Genomic DNA, 19,212 nt, shown 5'->3' with positions numbered 1-19,212 from the left:
TAGGCATCTGACTTGGTACCTCAGGACAGAAAGACATCAAATGAACAGGGCACACATTAAATGGATTAAAAACTGGCTAACTGATAGATCTCCAAATGTAATTGTAAACAGGGAATCCTCAAGGAACGGGTGTTTCCAGTGGGATCCTGCCCAGACCTGCTCTTGGCCCTTCACTATTTATCATTTTTATGAGTGACTTGAAAGAAAACAAAAGTCTTCACTGATAAAGTTTGCAGACGACACAAAAATTGGCGTGTAGAAGGGCTGGTAAAATAATGAAGAAGACAGGTCAGTGATACAGAGCGAGCTGGATCGCTTAGGAAGCTGTGCCCAGGCAAACAACATGCATTTTAATAGTGCTAAACGTCTCCGCAGAAGTGTAGGAACAAAGGATGGCAGCTATTGTGACGGGGTGTCCACCCCACCCCAGTTAAATTAAGTTAATTAACCCAATGGGCCGCGCCTCGGGGCGAGCCAGGGATTGACAGGCTGATGGATGATGGCGCCCAGCTGAGAAGGAACTGACAGGGCTACTACAAAGGCAGGAAGCTGGCAGCAGAAGGGGGCTGCAGGGGAAGTCGGTGGCAGTCGCTCCCTGGCAGGAAGGAATTTAGGCTGGAAACCAAGAGATGGGGGGAGAAACAAGAGGGTCTGGGAACAAGCAGGCCATAGTTGCTAGGCACCGGGTCCCCTGCCAGCTTCCGGAGGCGCGGCACTGGCCAGGCAGCGACGGGAAGGCTGACAGTTTGGATGGGGAGACTTTGCGACCCTGGAAGGGGAGGACTCCAGTGAGCTGGCTGGGGGGCCATGCCCTGAAGAAAGAGAGGCAGCCGGGCATGTGGGACCTGGAAGAAGCCAACCCCCAGAGCAGCCAGGAGGAGGCGCCTCAGCAGCGGTGCAACCGTGGCTGGGATCCTGGGTCCAGCTCTGGTGGCCACGGGTCAAGGGCGATGCCGACAAATCGGAGAGGGGCCGGAGAAGAGCCACGAGAACGATCGAAGGATTCGAAACCTGCCGGAGAGCGAGAGCCTCCAGCAGCTCAAACGATTTAGATCAACAAAGAGACGGTTTGGGGGAGACTCGATCCCGCCTGTCAGTATCTCCAGGGGAACGAATTCGGAATCCTGGGCTCTGCCCTCGGATATCCTTGGGGGGGGGCCCGCTGCTAGCCCAGCCCTGGGCTCCCAGCCCCCCATCCAGCTCTGCCAGTGCCCCTCAGTCCCGACCCGCAGCCCCTGCTAGCCCAGCCCTGGGCTCCCAGCCCCACATCCAGCTCTGCCGGTGCCCCTCACTCCCGACCCGCAGCCCCTGCTAGCCCAGCCCTGGGCTCCCAGCTCCCCATACAGATCTGCCGGTGCCCCTCAGTCCCGACCCGCAGCCCCAGCTAGCCCAGCCCTGGGCTCCCAGCCCCCCATCCAGCTCTGCCGGTGCCCCTCACTCCCGACCCGCAGCCCCTGCTAGCCCAGCCCTGGGCTCCCAGCCCCCCATCCAGCTCTGCCGGTGCCCCTCACTCCCGACCCGCAGCCCCTGCTAGCCCAGCCCTGGGCTCCCAGCCCCCCATCCAGCTCTGCTGGTGCCCCTCACTCCCGACCCGCAGCCCCTGCTAGCCCAGCCCTGGGCTCCCAGCCCCCCATCCAGCTCTGCCGGTGCCCCTCACTCCCAACCCGCAGCCCCTGCTAGTCCAGCCCTGGGCTCCCAGACCCCCATCCAGATCTGCCGGTGCCCCTCACTCCTGACCCGCAGCCCCTGCTAGCCCAGCCCTGGGCTCCCAGCCCCACATCCAGATCTGCCGGTGCCCCTCACTCTCGACCCGCAGCCCCTGCTAGCCCAGCCCTGGGCTCCCAGCCCCACATCCAGCTCTGCCGGTGCCCCTCACTCCCGACCCGCAGCCCCCTGCTCTCCCAGCTGGGGGTAAGAGACCGAACCTGCCCCAGGCAAGGCCCTGGCTGCTCCCTTGGGCTACTGCGTCTCCCCTGCCGAGGGAGGTGGGGGGGAGCCGCGGTGGGTCCTGCTCTGACAGCCCGTCAGCAATAATGACCAGCGGGGAGCCCAGGCCCCAGGGCAGCGCTGAGCTCGTTAGGCGATTTAATGAGGGAGGCAGACGCTGCTTCTGGCTGTTTGCTCCCCGGCCCTGCTGCATTACTGAGGGTGTGGGGGTGCCACGCAGCGCCTCCCCACCCCCCCGGCTCTCCCCAGACATTGCCCCGCTCACCTGCCCCATCGCAGGGCCCAGCCCCCTTCCCTGGATGCTCCCCCCACCAGCCCAGGTCTCAGCCAGGCAGGCCCAGACCCACGCAGACTCCCCGCCCCACTAGGCCCCTGTCACGGGGTCCCCGGGTGATGCTCTGGGACTGCTCCCCATGAAGCCAGGCAGGACTCTGGGGAGTCTCCTCTCTGGGAGCAGCCTGTCTGCAGGACACAGCTCACCCGGCTCCACCTTCCTGGGTCTGACCTCGGAGCATTCAGCATCCTCTGCCCCTCCCTGCGCTTCCCACAGCGAGTCCGCTCAGGCGGGGTCCTGGGGGGGCCAGAGGGTCCTGCCCCCCAACTTCGCAATCAGACGTGACTCTCAGCCAGCCAGTAAAACAGAAGGTTTATTAGACAACAGGAACATGGTCTAACACAGAGCTTGCAGGTGCAGAGAACAGGACCCCTCAGCCGGGTCCATTTTGGGGGGCAGTGAGCCAGAAAACCACGTCTGCCCTTCACTCCATGTCCCAGCCAGCCCCAAACTGCCTCCCCCTCCAGCCCCCCCTCCTCTGGGCTTTGTTCCTTTCCTGGGCCAGGAGGTCACCGGATTCTTTTGTTCTCCAACCCTTCAGCTCTCACCTTGCAGGGGGGAAGGGCCCAGGCCATCAGCTGCCAGGAGACGGAGTGTCGCCATTTATGGACCCTGGCCCTTTGCTCTGCAACAATCACACCCCCTTATCCCACCATCTAGAGACTTAAGAACTGCCGAGGGGAAACTGAGGCACCCCTACAATATTCAGAGGAAACATTAAGAACAGTCCCGTTTCGTCACAGTCCCTGCTCTGAGTCCCATCCCCCCGAGGGGGCCCGAGTCTCCCATCCCCACCCCACCCCCCTGGCCCTGGGGGGGCTCGTCTCCAGGACTCCAGGCTGGGCTGGCCCGCAACAGGGACGCCCCTAGTGGGGGGCGGGAATGGGGGGGCCCCTCGGGGCTTCCAAAAGACCCGCCCCCCCAGTGTAGGAGGGGCCCAATCCTGTGCTGTTCTGGGGCCTGTGCGTTGGAGACCATTCCCCTGCACACGGGGGAGGGGGGAAATGGGGGGGGCTGTAGCCCTTCCACGGGGTGAAGGAATTTGCATGTGTTATCGGCTCCCCGAAGGGATTTTGCATAAGCTAGTGGGGGCATCGGCCCTGCGGGCTGAACCAGCCGATAAGCGACTTGCTGGAGATAAAACCCAGACGATTCGGGGGCGGAGGGGGAGATGCTGCCGGGTGCTCCCCCAGGCACCCTCTGTGCCGCAGGGGTGCGGGGAGAAATTGGCTGAGGACAGGGGGTGGGGGGACCCCTCTCTCCCAGCCAGCCGGCGTCAGGGCAGGAACGGCCCCGTCTGCTCCCTAGATCTCAGGAACCCCAGATCTGGGGGGGCCCACTGGAGACCAGGGGCGGGGGAGGAAAGAGATGCCCATGGAGGCAAAGAGACTCGGCCAAGTTCACCTGGCAGATCAGTGGCAGAGGCAGGAAAAGAACCCAGGAGTCCTGACCACCCACCCCCCCACCCCCCGCTTTCCCCTGACCTCCGCTCTGACTACTAGACTCCCCTCCCGGAGCTGAGCCAGAGAACCCAGGAGTCCTGACGCCTGCTCCAGGGCCCGATTCGCTTAACCGTGCTGGGGTGTGTTTAAGGGAGGGTTGAGAAAACCGAAAGATCTCGCACAAATGCACCACAACTGCTCCGTGCGAGAGGACCCCCCCCGTGCGAGAGGACAAGCCCCCCACCCCTCTGCTAACGGGAATACACACAACCCCCCCCCCAAAACTCCCTCCAGCTCATGCAAACTTGGCCCCCGAATCCTTCATCATCAGCAAATCAGGGTCTAATCTCCCTGCGCTGCCCCCGGCCCGTTTCCCCATGGGCCGGAGTGGGGCACTGGGGGGTGCTGGGGGGGGCAGAAGGGGGGCAAGCCGAATGTAATTGTTCCTGTCCAGAGGGGCCAACGCGCGAAAACCATCCGAGCTGGGCACAGCAGCCGGCGGGTTATTTTCGTGGTGATGTCTGGGCGGGTCCATGCGTGAAGGTCCGGCCCCGACTGCTCAATAATGCGCCCCCCATTACTGCTCCAACCGCCCTGTTGGGTCCAATCGTTTCACAGGGATCTTCACGGTGGGTGGGGGCGTGGGTGGCGTTTTCTCCCAACGGGGCCGAAGTTGGGGGGGCAGGCTGTGGGGGATGTTGGGGGACAGGCTGTGGGGGTGAGTTGAGGGGGGCAGGCTGTGGGGGGCGTTGGGGGCAGGCTGTGGGGGTGAGTTGAGGGGGGCAGGCTGTGGGGGGTGTTGGGGGCAGGCTGTGGGGGTGAGCTGACGGGGGCAGGCTGTGGGGGGTGTTGGGGGCAGGCTGTGGGGGTGAGTTGAGGAGGGGCAGGCTGGGGGGCTGTGTTGGGGGGGCAAGGAATGGAAAGACACCGAGGCCCGAGGGATCTGCTGAGCAGCCGTGGGTGGGGAATTGAGAAGAGCGGGATTTGCACAAGGCAGATGGCAGGGAAGGAAATGAACCCCCCCACACACACACACACACAGCCGCCCCCCCCCCCCGCCTGGCTGCCGAGCCTGGTGCCTCGGGACCCAGCTCCTGCCTTGCATTGCAGGCCCGGCTCGTGTGGGGAGCCGGGTGCTGGGGAAAGCGGGGGCGGGGGCGGGGGCCGGTGTGGCAGCTCTGATCAGTCTCTTTCCGTGGGGAGCCAAGGTGGGGCTAACCCCTGTGGGGGGCTGGGATGCCATGCTCCAGGGGTATAAGCGAGCTCATCATTGGCGTGAGTCTACAGAGAGGTAAACTGAGGCACGAGGGGTGACGTTAGCATTCCCAGCAAGCCGGCAGAGTGGAGGAATAGAACCCAGGAGTCCTGGCTCCCAGCCCACCTGGGCTCTAACCACTAGACCCTCCCCCTCCCTGAGCTGGGGATAGAACCCAGGAGTCCGGAGTTCAGATCTTCCAGACACCCTGGTTTCTATGAAGATTTCAGTGGCCTGAGAAACCCAGGGCTGGGGGTCCGGAGTGAGGGGCACCGGCAGGGCTGGGTGGGGGGAGCCCAGGGCTGGGCTGGCAGGGGCTGCGGGGCGGGGGGGAGGGGCACCGGCAGAGCTGTGGGGGGCAGGGCTGGGCTGGCAGGGGCTGCAGGGCGGGAGGGAGGGGCACCGGCAGGGCTGGGGGGGGCAGGGCTGGACTGGCAGGGGCTGCGGGGCGGGGGAGAGGGGCACCGGCAGGGCTAGGGGGGGCAGGGCTGGGCTGGCAGGGGCTGCGGGGCGGGAGGGAGGGGCACCGGCAAAGCTGGGGGGGCAAGGCTGGGCTGGCAGGGGCTGTGGGGCGGGAGTGAGGGGCACCGGCAGAGCTGGGGGGGCAGGGCTGGGCTGGCAGGGGCTGTGGGGCGGGAGTGAGGGGCACCGGCAGAGCTGGGGGGGGCAGGGCTGGGCTGGCAGGGGCTGTGGGGCGGGAGTGAGGGGCACCGGCAAAGCTGGGGGGGCAGGGCTGGGCTGGCAGGGGCTGCGGGGCGGGAGTGAGGGGCACCGGCAGAGCTGGGGGGGGCAGGGCTGGGCTGGCAGGGGCTGCGGGGCGGGAGTGAGGGGCACCGGCAGAGCCGCACTGTGGGAAACTCGCCGGCATCTGCTCCGTCTCTCACTCGTGCAGACAGCGCGGTGACACCCCAGCGCGGTGAGGATTTGTCGGTGTTTTTAAAACCGCCATCGTCAGCGCAGGGGCCGCTCGCGCCCGTCCCGGCGGGCGGGGGGGGCAGCCAGCGCCAGGCCCAGCCAGGGTCCCTGCGGGCCCGGCGTCTCTGGGGCTCCGTTCCCAGGCAGGACGCCCTGAGTCCACCCGGCGGCTGCGTCCCCGGTCCCGCCAGTGATTAGCACCGGAGCCCTGGGCCTGGGGGGACCCTGCAGCGAGGCCCATCCAGCCGGGCGCGGCCGTGGCAGCCCCGTGGCGGGCAGGGAGGGGTGGGGGCAGGCCGGGCAGCAGTCACCGGGGGGAGCTGATCCTGGCTCTGCACAAGAGCATGGCTCTGCCAGGGTGCCCCAGCCGGGCTGCCCGGTAGAGGGCGACGGGGAAGGGGCTGGGCTGGGGACCAGGAGACCCAGTCAACACCTGCCTCTGATCTCGGGCGGGGTCTGGGCAGCGCCCGGCACGACGGGGCCCCGGTCCCAGGCGGGGTCTGGGCTAGCATACGGCACGGGGGGGGGGCTGAGCTGGGGGGGGCAGGGCTGGGCTGGGCTAGCAGGGGGCTGCGGATCGGGAGTGAGGGGCACTGGGGTGGGGCAGGGCTGGGCTAGCAGGGGGCTGCGGGGCGGGAGTGAGGGGCACTGGGGTGGGGCAGGGCTGGGCTAGCAGGGGGCTGCGGGGCGGGAGTGAGGGGCACCGGGCAGAGCTCGGGGGTGTGGCTGAAATTGGTATATTCCCTGCCTGCCCTCTGCCCAGCAGCCCCCCCCCCCCCCGCTCCTGTTCAGAGTTCCCTCCCCCTGTGCGATCACACAGGCACCTGGGGGGGCCTCCTTCCCCCAGATTCATTATCACAGGATTAAGCCCAAGCCCCCTCCAGGGGCGACAGCAGCGGCCCCGCGATTGTCACCGCAGCCCATGTGATGTGAACTAAATCCATGCTAATTAGCGCTGATTTGCATAGGGGGAAATACAAACGACTCCGTCCTGGACGCTGCCAATTAATGATTCTAATCAGGCGCAAGGACAGGGGTAGCCCTGCTGGGCTCGAGCGCTCCCTGTGGCAGGCGCATGGCTCGGACACCTGGGTTCTATTTCCGGCTCCGCCGGCTCACCAGCATGGGCCAAACACGCTGTCCCCCCTGTGCCTCAGTTTCCCCACTTTTGACTCCCTTGCCCAGTTCGCTCCCAAGGCCTCGGGATTTCATAGTGTCTAAGACCAGACGGGCCCAGGCCGGCTCTCTGGTCTGACCCCCCCGTGCCCGGCACAGAGCCCCCCCCGGTTTGTGGGGATGACCCAGCGTCTTTGTTTCAGATCCTTGGCTGGTCCGAGTCGCCAGCACTTGGTGCGGCCCATGGCGCAGTGCAGGTTTGACCCAGCCGAGGATCTGGGCTTTACCCCCAAAACTTTTCCGAGGGCCCCCAAAGTCGCCTGGGTCCCTGACTCCACCGGGACGCTGCTGGCAGCCCCAGCTCCGGACAGCGGCTCCGCATCCTCTCCGCCTTCTCCGTCCTCTTTCTCGGGCCTGGGCTTTTCTCTGGCGGTCGGACGCTCAGCGCAGGAGGGAGGGAGGGAATGTGCCCCGGTTCCTGCCACGGGGCGAAGCGGGGCTCGGGGAGAGACGGGGGGGCACAAGGCAGACACTCACTCTGCATGCCAAGCCGGTGCCGGCAATGCCAGTCTCCTTGCGGAGCCGACCGGGCCGGGGGGGGAACGGCTCGGCCCGGGTCGCGCCCCCTTCAGAGACCTCTGCTGGCTTCCAATCTCTTCACTCCGGCGACTCACGGCCCCCCCCCCGCCGGGGGGGCTGGCGGCGGTTCATTGGTATGGGGACGCGGCTGCTTTGCCAGCCCGGCTTGGGATGTTTATTATCATAAAGCCTCATGAAAAATTAATCAGGAGAAAACAGCGTGGCGGGCCGGGGGGCTTTGATCTGGGCCGTGCGGGGGAAGGGATGGGGCCGCCCGGTGGGCAGGGACCCAGCCGGACGGGACCCCCCCACGAGGACCTGCCCGGCGGGCGCCCCAGATGCCGGCCGGGGGGACGACGCAGCAGGGGAGCCGGTCTGGGTTCCCCCGGGGGTCGGAGCCAAGCAGGACGGGGTGGGAGGCGCCAGCCGCCCTCTGGGGCATGTGGGGGGCAAGGCCGGCTGCCTGCGGGGTGGGCGTGCGGCTGCCAGTGGGGGTGAGAACTGTCAGCCCTGCGAGTGTGTGGGGGGGGGGTCTGAGTGCCAGGCCCTCTGTGCGTGCTTGGGGGGGAGGGAAGCTGTGACTGTGGGGGGGGTGTTTCGGGGTGTACAAGGGCTGCGGGGGCGTTGGGGGATGTTTGTGGGTGCATGAGGAGCTGTGGGGGTGTCCACCTGCGGGGGTGTTTGTGTAGGTGTGTAGCGAGGTCCCTGCAGGAAGGTGGCGGTGGGGGGGGGGTGTAGCCGTGTGTCTGTTCAGGGCCTCGAAGGAGGGTGTGTGGCGGGTGTTGTGTAGCTGGGTGTGGTGTGGTGTGGTGTGGTGGCCGAGCTGGCCCTTTAAGGGGCTGGGCCCTCAGCACCACCTGAGCCAGGTGTAAACCCCCCCCAGGCGAAGGGAGGGCCAGCCCGAGGGTCATGTGACCAGGAGCCAGGCCTGCTGGGAGGTTGTGGGGCACTGGGGCTGTTGTGGGGTTCCGGGGCCAGGCTGCGAGCCCAGGGGATGGGGGCTGAGGGGACGCTGAGCCCCCGGGAAGGGCTGGGCTGGGCTCCTGGGACCTGGCCGGGGCTGAGACCTGCGCTGAGCTGCCTGTGCTGGGAGCGGCAGAGCTCCTGGAGGGAAACTGAGGCAGCAGAAGGGCCTAAAGCCAGACCAGGTAGGTCCCTGTTTCGGGGGGGCGTGACCCTGGTGGGGCGGCGCGGGGGGGGCGGGGTCTGAGCTCTGCTTTCACTTGGGCCCCTCTGGCTGCCAGGGCAGCGCTCGATGAGCCTGATTTCACAGGCAGCCCCCAGCTCCGACCCGCAGCCCCCTGCTAGCCCCGTCCTGGGCTCCCCCCAGCTCCGCCGGTGCCCCTCACTCCGGACCCGCAGCCCCCTGCTAGCCCAGCCCAGGGCTCCCCCAGCTCTGCCGGGGCCCCTCACTCCCAACCCACAGCCCCCTGCTAGCCCCGTCCTACGCTCCCCCCCAGCTCTGCCGGTGCCCCTCACTCCGGACCCGCAGCCCCCTGCTAGCCCCGTCCTGGGCCCCCCCCAGCTCCGCCGGTGCCCCTCACTCCCGACCCGCAGCCCCCTGCTAGCCCCGTCCTGGGCCCCCCCCAGCTCCGCCGGTGCCCCTTACTCCCGACCCGCAGCCCCCTGCTAGCCCAGCCCAGGGCTCCCCCAGCTCTGCCGGGGCCCCTCACTCCCAACCCACAGCCCCCTGCTAGCCCCGTCCTGGGCCCCCCCCAGCCCTGCCGGTGCCCCTCACTCCCGACCCGCAGCCCCCTGCTAGCCCCGTCCTGGGCCCCCCCCAGCTCCGCCGGTGCCCCTCACTCCTGACCCGCAGCCCCCTGCTAGCCCCGTCCTGGGCTCCCCCCAGCTCCGCCGGTGCCCCTCACTCCCAACCCACAGCCCCCTGCTAGCCCCGTCCTGGGCCCCCCCCAGCCCTGCCGGTGCCCCTCACTCCCGACCCGCAGCCCCTGCTAGCCCAGCCCTGGGCCCCCCCCAGCTCCGCCGGTGCCCCTCACTCCCAACCCACAGCCCCCTGCTAGCCCCGTCCTGGGCCCCCCCCAGCCCTGCCGGTGCCCCTCACTCCCGACCCGCAGCCCCCTGCTAGCCCAGCCCTGCCCCTCCACTCACCCCCCTCCCACTCTCTCCTGAGTCTAGGCCCTGTGCACTAACTGCCAAGGCTCTCACTGCCCCCCCCAACCCCCCCGGCTCGGAGGCTGCTTCTCCCTTGATCTCTGGCGCATGTCTGCTCTCTGGGCACCGGCTCCTTTCATCCCTCCTCGTTTCCGGAGCTGCAGGACCGGCAGCGGGGGCCGGTGTGTGGTTGTCGTTCCCGGGGTGGGGGGGGTGGGAGAGGTGGCTGGGGGTGGGAATGGGCGTGAGAAGGCAGCTGAGGTGCCCTCGGCCCTGGGGCGGGCGACCCTTCGTCCTGGGGGTCAGTGGCTGGCTGCGCCTACCGGGCATTTGGCCGAGTCCGCCCCGGCCCTGACGCCCCACGCCCGGAAAGGGGCAGAAAACGGATCTCCCCGCTGCTGGCAGGGCTGGGGCTGCTGCTTCTCCTGCACTGGGGACAGGCTGAAGAGGCAGGTGGGGAAACCGAGGCACGAGGCAGGTCACGTTTCTCACCCCAGGTGCGAGAAAGTGAGCCAGAGAACTGGGTGTAGAAGCCAGGGTTAGCCACGCCACACACCAGTGGGCCAGGAGCCTGGGGGTTGGCACCCAGGCCCCATGGATGCCCTGATCATCCCCTGATGTGACCGAGCCCTCCAAAGCTCCATGACCCACCCCCCTACACCAGTGCTCCATGGTAAGCCCCCTACCCGTCCAAGCCCAAACTTCCCACCCCCCACCAGGCCTGTCCTGGGGTTGAGAAGAAACAACATAATAGAGGGAAATAAATCCCCAAATAACAATAAACTCCCCACACACCCCACTGCTCCGTCCTGGCCTCCCCGTCAGACCCGTCCACACCTGCCTGTCTCCTGTGCAACTGGGGGTCTGAGCCGTACGGGCAGGGGGCGGGATTCAGGATTGGATGGACCGGTGGGTCTGAACCATACGGGCAGGGGGCGGGATACAGAATTGGATGGACTGGTGGGTCTGAGCCGTATGGGCAGGGGGCAGGATATGGGATTGGATGGACTGGTGGGTCCGACCCAGACGGGCAGGGGGCGGGATATGGGATTGGATGGACCGGTGGGTCCGACCCAGACGGGCAGGGGGCGGGATATGGGATTGGATGGACTGGTGGGTCTGACCCAGACGGGCAGGGGGCGGGATATGGGATTGGATGGACCGGTGGGTCTGACCCATATGGGCAGGGGGCAGGGTACGGAATTGGATGGACCGGTGGGTCTGAGCCGTATGGGCAGGGGCAGGATATGGGATTGGATGGACCGGTGGGTCTGACCCAGACGGGCAGGGGGCGGGATATGGGATTGGATGGACCGGTGGGTCTGAGCCGTATGGGCAGGGGGCGGGATATGGGATTGGATGGACCGGTGGGTCCGACCCAGACGGGCAGGGGGCGGGATATGGGATTGGATGGACCGGTGGGTCTGACCCAGACGGGCAGGGGGCGGGATATGGGATTGGATGGACCGGTGGGTCTGACCCATATGGGCAGGGGCAGGATATGGGATTGGATGGACCGGTGGGTCTGACCCAGATGGGCAGGGGGCGGGATATGGGATTGGATGGACCGGTGGGTCTGACCCAGACGGGCAGGGGGCGGGATATGGGATTGGATGGACCGGTGGGTCTGACCCATATGGGCAGGGGCAGGATATGGGATTGGATGGACCGGTGGGTCTGACCCATATGGGCAGGGGCAGGATATGGGATTGGATGGACCGGTGGGTCTGACCCATATGGGCAGGGGCAGGATATGGGATTGGATGGACCGGTGGGTCTGACCCAGACGGGCCGGGGGCGGGATATGGGATTGGATGGACCGGTGGGTCTGACCCAGACGGGCAGGGGGCGGGATATGGGATTGGATGGACCGCTGAGTCGGATTGAATACAGCCAGAGGGCTGGATATTCCAGACAAATGCCTGCACCCGTCTCTTCTAACAACCCCTGCCTCCCTCGGTAACTGAACCAGGCCCCCAGACCCCTCCTCTAAAGACCCTGAAAACAACAAACCAGCCCCCCCCACCTCCACCCCCAGGGGCCTGATCCAGCTCTGTGTGGACGGATCCTGCAGGTTCCGCTCCCCCCCCCCACCCCGCTCCCCAAGCCCCGAAAATGTCAAATGTGCAATTAGGCAGCTGATGTGCACGGTGCTCTGTGGGCGGGAGGGGGGAGCTTTGTGGGTTTTATTTTCCCCTTGCCTGTGTACAGCCCGTAAACACTCAATTAGGCCCGCGCGACTGTACCTGGCTCCTGGCACTGCCGGTAATTATGTGGGTTTCGGTGGCAGCCCAGTGGGGAAGAGCGGTTCCAGCTAATTGACGCTTCGCCTGGGCTCACTGCGCCTACAGCTGGGGCTGGCGGCATTTGGGGAACAGCTGCGAGACGCTGGGATGTGCCAGGGCTTCGCTTGCTCGCCCTCCCCCGCGGCCCCCTCACTCAGGTGGCGCAAAGCGGCTCGAGGACCTTGCAAAACAAGGGGGGGGGGGGGCGGCTAGCGGCTGCCTGCAGCACCGGTGATTAATATCCCAGAGACACCTCGGCGGCCCAGGGCCCTGCTGCGCCAGGTGCTGTACAGCTGAGTAACCAAAAAGCCGGACGGGTGGATGGTCTCATGGTAAATTTGTGAGGAACCTTCTGGAGCCCGCACTCCTGGGTCCCGTTCCCATTGATTTGCTTTGGCCAAGTCCCTTCATCTTTCCCTGCCTCAGTTTCCCCACCTGTCCCTGTCAGATAAGACTCCGTACCTGCCTGGCAGGACTCCTTAACGCTTCTCAGACAGCTGGGGTTTTGTTTGTTTTTGATGGAGGGAAGCAGGTAAGTCTCACTCTTCCAGCCTGGGTTTTGGAATGGACCTGAATTAAAATAAATGTAAAAACCCAGCTCTTTTCCTGTGCATTTCACGGTGTATTCCCGGCTGCTTGGCCGCCCGCTCCCGGCCTCACGGATCTGCCAGGCTGCTGGAGTGGGAAGGACTCTTTTACCTTTCGAAAGCGTCTTGGGACGGCCGCTCTCTGAATTGTCCACCATGGTGTCGGTGGGTTCTTGATAAACCGCCCCTGCTCCGTTGCTGTGGGATTGAAACGAGACAACAGAAGCCGTGTTGGGTCTGGACGGTCTCGAATGGTTCTGCCGTTGGAGGGGAGGTTTTATTCTCTCTGCATTTGTCACCGGTGCAACCGCTGCTGGAATCCTGGCCCCGGTTCAAGGCGGAGGCTGATAAATTGGAGAGGGTTCAGAGAAGAGCCACAAGAATGATTAAAAGAAGGGAGAAGTTGCCTTGGCGTGATTGGGCTCCTGCGGGCTGCCAGCTGAGCTTATCCAAAGGAAGGTGAAGGGGTGACATGCTCACAACCCGTCGTGGGGAAGAGAAATTGGATAATGAGTTCTTCAATCCAGCAGACAAAGGTCTAACAGGAGCTGAGGGCTGGGAGCTGAAGCGAGAGAAATCCAGACTGGAAATAAAGTGTGAAATCTTAATGCTGAGGGTAACTAGCCATTGGGCTGATGTATCCAGGGCTGATCTTCGAGATCTGCTCTAGTTAAAACAGAAACGCTGGAGCCTGATTCTCAGTCAAGGGGTCTTTACACCACTTCTTAGTCTCAGCCTGACCCAGCCTCTGGTGCACAGTAGAGCAACCCTCGGGCTGCTCTAACTTATGCTCTAGACGCAGCGAATACCCACGCAGTGCATTGTGGTCTAGCTGCGCCCCTGATCCCTCCCCCCACTCTAGGAGCCAGAAGTGGGGTGTGGAGCCTGTACCCTGCTCCACGCCAGCCAGTGAAGCCCCCCTGTGTGGAGAATCCCCCCAGGGCTGTTTACACAGACCCCAGGCCCTGACTGAAAAGCGGGGGCCCCATTTACGATGCGTGGCTGGGGCCGAGATACGAAGGGAACAAACAGGCACCAGCCGCCGCGTTCGTTTCAAGTTTCCCGAGGAAAATCCATCTGTTCCGGTGGCGACAGAACCGGGGCTGCACGCTGCTGGGCGGGGTTGCCAACAACCGAGGGCTGCAACAAAATCCACACACACCAGGCGCTGTTTGTACGTGTGCGGGGAAAAAAACCCCGGCTTTGGCTGCTGGCCCTTTAAGATACCAATTAATTGGCGTGAACTCTCAGCTGGGGTGGGACAGCCCCAGGTAGTGACAAAAAAGGCACTTTAAAAAGGAATCTGCATTTAACAGGCTAATTGGCCCATAATTATTGCCCGTCACTTGAACTAATCGGAAGGAAAAGGAAGGATTTTTGGAAGGAGCTTTGCCGAGAGTGCAGACAAAACACGACCGACTTAGGAAAGACCTTGGTTCATTTAAATTTTTTTTTTTTTTTTGTCCCTCCCCTGCCTCTTCTTCGCACCGCTGGAGTTGTGCGTACGCCGCACAACCAGCTGGGGTGTGACACAAGGTCGCACAACAATGCCACGCCGTGTGCCACAATGCCACCCAGCCTGCCATCCGCACCCGAGCCTCGTGCAGCCAGAGAAATGCAACACGCCCCGTGCGGAGCGGCCCCGAAAGGCGAGGCAGGGCAGGACAATGCGGCAACGTGGCGTGACGGCGAGTGGCCGCACGCAGCCGAATGCAACGCAGCGTGACGCCGACCCCCAGGCACTGTAATGCAAAGCAACGTAGGATGATGTAGCACGAACCAGTGCGACGCCATGCAGGGAAATCGAAGGTTGCACTGGGATGTAACAACACACGCTCGTGCCGTTCAGGGCAATGCAACATCACGGCACAAAGCAGCCGTCCCGTTATAACACAACACCCTACGATGCCGTTCAGTGAAACACAGCACAATGCGACGGGCGAGCACGCACGACCCTTAGCCAGGGCCACACAAATCTGGCGGCCCCGTAACGCAATGCGATGCAGTGCGACGCTTTGTTAGCTGCATTGCAACCCCCTGCGAGGCCCTCCGCAGCTCAGGGCGCAATGCAACACGAGGCGATTCACGAAAACCAGCCGGGTCTCTGCAACGCAGAGCGCCGGCCCGCCGCAGCCCGGCAGAACGGCAGAGAGGGACTTGGTGTGAGTGCAAAAGGAGCCGGGCGCAGGGTGAGAAGACAAGGGTGTGGTCACGAGGCAGCGGAGACGTCTCGGCGTCTGGAGCCGTGGGGCGAGGGAGGGCACAGCTGGGGCTGAAATAAGGGGGGAGAGCTGGGCCTTGGGGGGCGTCCTGGCTCCCCCCCAAAGGCGGGGGGCTGGGCTGGCTCCCTGGAGGGAGGGATGAGCTAGGAGCACACGATCGGCCATTGATTTCCTATTATGAAGTTCAGTAAGAAAAATGACACACATTGGTTTTGGAGCCGCAGCCCTGATTGGCCACGTTCCCTTCGTGTCCTGGCTGGGATGGGAATTGATTTTGCAGCCGCTAGTCCCTGCATTCGTCACCGGGAAGGGGAGGGTCACCAGGGTGGGGGCCGAGGACAGCATCACCTGCTGGGCTTTGCTTCTCCTTAATGGGGACCCAGCGTGACCCCCGGTGAAGCGAAGCGCCAGGGCTGCGTGCCAGGGGCTGCCCGGGCATGTGAGCTCAGCAGGCTTGGCCCTGGCGGGGAGCGGGGGGGGCAGGGAGCGGGGGAGCTGCTGGAAGATCAGACACGCGGCCGGCCCCGGGAGCAGGCACTGGCTGGGCTATAAGTATCTGTACAGCCCACGCTGGGACCAGCTGGGAAAGGCTGAAGTGGTTTTAGGCTGACATTACCCCAGCCAGCTGTAAGGGAGCTGGGAGGGGCTCCCTGGGCACAGAGGACCCAGGGTGCGGGCTGAGCAGCCCCAAAGGAGGAGGCATTGGCTGGATTTCGAGCCTGTCTTGGGATGAAGGCCAGGCAGGGGGAGCTTATGCCAACCTGGGTACTGACTGGGGCAGCATAAAGAGTTAACCAAGTGCCGGCCTGGCTGGTGCCTGCTCCTTGAGGCAGGGACAGACGGCCAGTGCTGCCCTCTTCCGACGCATTGCAGGTGCATGAGTGCCCCATAACTTCTAATATATCGATCCTCACACGTTAGGTAGGGGGAAAGTTAAGTGACTTGCCAGAGGTCAAACAAGCAGCCTGTGGCAGAGCAGGTATTTGAATCCAGGTCTCCTAAATCCTAGACTGGCATGCTAACCACTAGGCAACCCTTCCCCTCTGCCTGCTAGGAGGAGCGGGAGTAATACACCTAATAAACACCAACCCTGAATCTCCTCTAGACGTCACCAGTTCAAATCTGCCTCAGGTCCAGTAGGTCCAAAAATTCTCCCTCTTCGCAGTTGAATCACAATCGCTGTGAACAGAGTTTCGTTTCCTAGCGAAGTCCCCAGATCCTCCCTCCCGCAGCACGGCCCGTCCTGCCATCAGGACCCCACGGCAGTGACGCCCAAGGGGTCCCAGTCCTCTGCCGAAAGCTAGGAGGCGCTAAATGCAACTCCCCAGGTCTTTGGCAATGACAGGCCGGCTCGGCTGCGCCGATGCCTGGGGAGGAATGAAATCAAAGGCCAAGCCGCCAAGAAATTCAGAAACTTTTCCCTGCAAGGGGCTTCACACGGGGGTTTTTTTTGTTTTTTTTCCCCCTCTCGCCTTTTGTTGCGTGACATATAAAGACTGTCAAAATAAGTAATTAACAGGCGGGGAAGGCTGAGATTTCTTTGCATGGCTGTAATTGCTGAGGATAATAATGCTTTGCTGTCAGAGCCGGGTCCCCGGCGCCGGGCTGATGAGGAGTTCATTGTTTAGCAATAAGCACCTCTGGAAAAGGCCTAATTGGCAAGGCAGCTGAAGGTCAGCTGAAGGTCGAGCCGGCATCCCATCTCTCTGGGGTACTTTGTCGAGAGGAGGAATTGTGCTTTGACAAGTCCGGGTTTCTTTCTCGCTGGCTCTCACCTGCCGTTTGGAAGGGACCGGGGGCTTGTAGCGCCGGCAGCTCGGCTAGTGTGGGTCCTGCAAGCTGCATAGGGCCCCCCGGGCCGGAAGGTGATGTCTTTATCCTCCTTGGGAGCCAGACGGGGAAACGGAGGCACGCAGGGATGGCCGGGTCCTGCTGGGGGACTTGTTCGCAAACCGGTCCCTTAGTCTCTGTGGGCCTCAGTTTCCCCAGCTGTGAAATGTGGCTAATTAGAGCCTGGGGCAGTGACCTGGTTGTAGCCACCAGGAATGGGGTGGCCAGTTGTCACGGACTCACAGCTCCATCCTCCCACTGGCCAGAACCGGCTGACTTCCAAGCTGGGCTGGGCCTCTCGGTCACCAGTCGCTAGGGTCCCCCATCTCCAGGCCGTTGTCTGGGGTCCTGGCTACTAAGCGAGGTCACACCTGGTCCTCTGCAACTGCAAACCCTCTCCCGCCACCTTGTTAAACATGCAGAACCCAGGGAAACTGAGGCGCACACACAGTATTCATGCAAAGCACTAAGATTGGGCCTGGATTCAGATTCATGATCCTGGAAGTGGCTTCTGACGCTGGGGCCCTTTGGCGTCTCCTTCCTTGGCTCCATTTGTGGGTTGGGTGACGTCACCATGCGAGAGGCAGGAGCTGGCTGACAAATCGCAGGCAGGGATGTCTGATCTGCTGGGGGGCCGCATGTGGGCTGAGCCGAGGGAGGGGGCCATATGGAGACAGGGGCAGGGCAGGGGTGGATGCTAGAGCATCAGAAAACTCGAGAGGGACCTCAAGAGGACAAGCTCAGCCCCCCCACCCTGCCCCCCCACCCCACCCCCCCACGCTGAGGCAGGACCCAATAAATCCAGCCCAGCCCTGACTGGTTTGTCCAACCTGCTCTTAAACCCTCTACTGATGGGGATTCCCTGGGGCCGAGTCCAGAGCTGAACTGCCCTGGGAGTTAGAAAGTTTTGCCTAATATCCAACCGGACTCTCCCTCGCTGCAGGTGAAGCCCAGTGTTCTTGTCCTGCTGCCAGTGGCCACGGAGAACAATCGATCACCAGCCCCTTTATCACAGCCCCTAACACAGCCCCTGTTCTCCGGCCCCCCTCCGGCTTCTCTTCTCAGGACTAAGCCTGCCCCGGGGTTTAACCTTCCCGCACGGCTCCGGGATCGTCTTCGTCGCTCTCCTCTGGACTCTCTAATTTATCCACCTCTCTCGTCACGTGCGGGCTCAGAACCGGACCCAGACTCCAGCCGAGGCCTCCCCAGGGCCGAGTCGAGCAGGATAGTTACCCCCCGGGTCTGACGCACGACGCTCCCGTCCACACACCCTGGGATGACACCAGCCTTTTTCACAACCGCTGCGCACGGCTCATTTCGCACGGCTGACTCGGGTTCGATTTGTGAGCCGCTCTGCCCCCCGACTCCTTCGCAGCAGTGCGACCCCCTCGCCAGATAGTCCCCCGTGTGGAGCTGGGCGCTTGGTTTTTCCTTCCCGAGGGTCGCATTTTGCACTTGGCTTTATTGAATTTCATCTTGTTGATGGCAGCCCAGGTCTCCAATTCGACCAGCCCATTGTGACTCCTAACCCTGGCCTCCCCAGCGCTTCCAACCCCTCCCTGTGTGGAGGCCTCTGCACATTGTATATGCGCCCTGCCCACCTCGTTATCCAAGTCATTGATAAAATATTGACTAGTGCCAGACCCGGGCGGACCCCTGCGGGACCCCGGTCAATACACCCTCCCTGCTTGGCTGACTAGTACCAGACCTGGGGCGGACCCCTGCGGGACCCCGACCTCCTGAGGTCTCTTCCAACCCTAATCGTCTATGAGTCTATGATGGCGGCTGGGGGGATGGATAATTTAATGCAGTTCATGGTCTAAGGCCCATACTATGTCAGGCAGAGCAGAGACTCAAAGCAGCCCCCCCCCCCACACAGACAGTGAGGGGGTGTCTGGGATAGGAACCCCCCCCCCCAGCATTTTCCCAGCCTGTCCATTGCTATGCAGGGACCTGCAAACTGCGTTCAGCTCTGGGGGTTCATGTGTCTGCAGCCGGCCCAGCCATACACACGCTTGCCACTAGAGGCCGCCGTGCACCTGAAATAAGCTGGCCGCCCTGGCAAAGCCCTGCTTTGGGGGGGACCCCCCGCCCCGGGCAGGGGGCTGCAGAGGGAGCTCTCCTGGCTGTTGCCCGTTGCCCAGGATTCCTTGTGGGCTGGGCTGGGTATTTCCCCCTCAATTCCTGAAGACCCCCCTCCGGGACAGGGCAGGGGCTGCTTGCTGCTCTGCGGTCCGTCCTGGGGTGGGGCCCATCTAGCCCGGTATCCTGCCTCCCAGCAATGGTGGATCAGAGCCCCAGCACCCCGCCTCCCTGCCATCCCGGCTCTGTCTCCTTTCTCCTCGCCTGATCAGACCCGAGGCCCACCCTGCCCTTGATTCCCCCCTCCCTCGGTGGTGGATGAGACCCGCCACCCGTCATCCCCCAGCCGCAATGGAGCAGATCATGGCTCCATCTGTCCCTGCCGTCGTCTCGTCAACCCCGGGGTCCAGCGACTGCTGCATCCCCATCCCTGCCCGGCTCAGCCCAACGGCTCAGCCCAGCCCTGCCTCCAAGCATGAGCTATGCTGGCTCGCCGAGCCCTCCCC

The sequence above is a fragment of the Eretmochelys imbricata genome, chromosome 20 (genome assembly GCF_965152235.1).
Source record: "Eretmochelys imbricata isolate rEreImb1 chromosome 20, rEreImb1.hap1, whole genome shotgun sequence".
Taxonomy (NCBI): domain Eukaryota; kingdom Metazoa; phylum Chordata; order Testudines; family Cheloniidae; genus Eretmochelys; species Eretmochelys imbricata.
The sequence above is the reverse complement of the archived record's forward strand: the minus strand, read 5'-3'. Positions refer to the sequence as shown.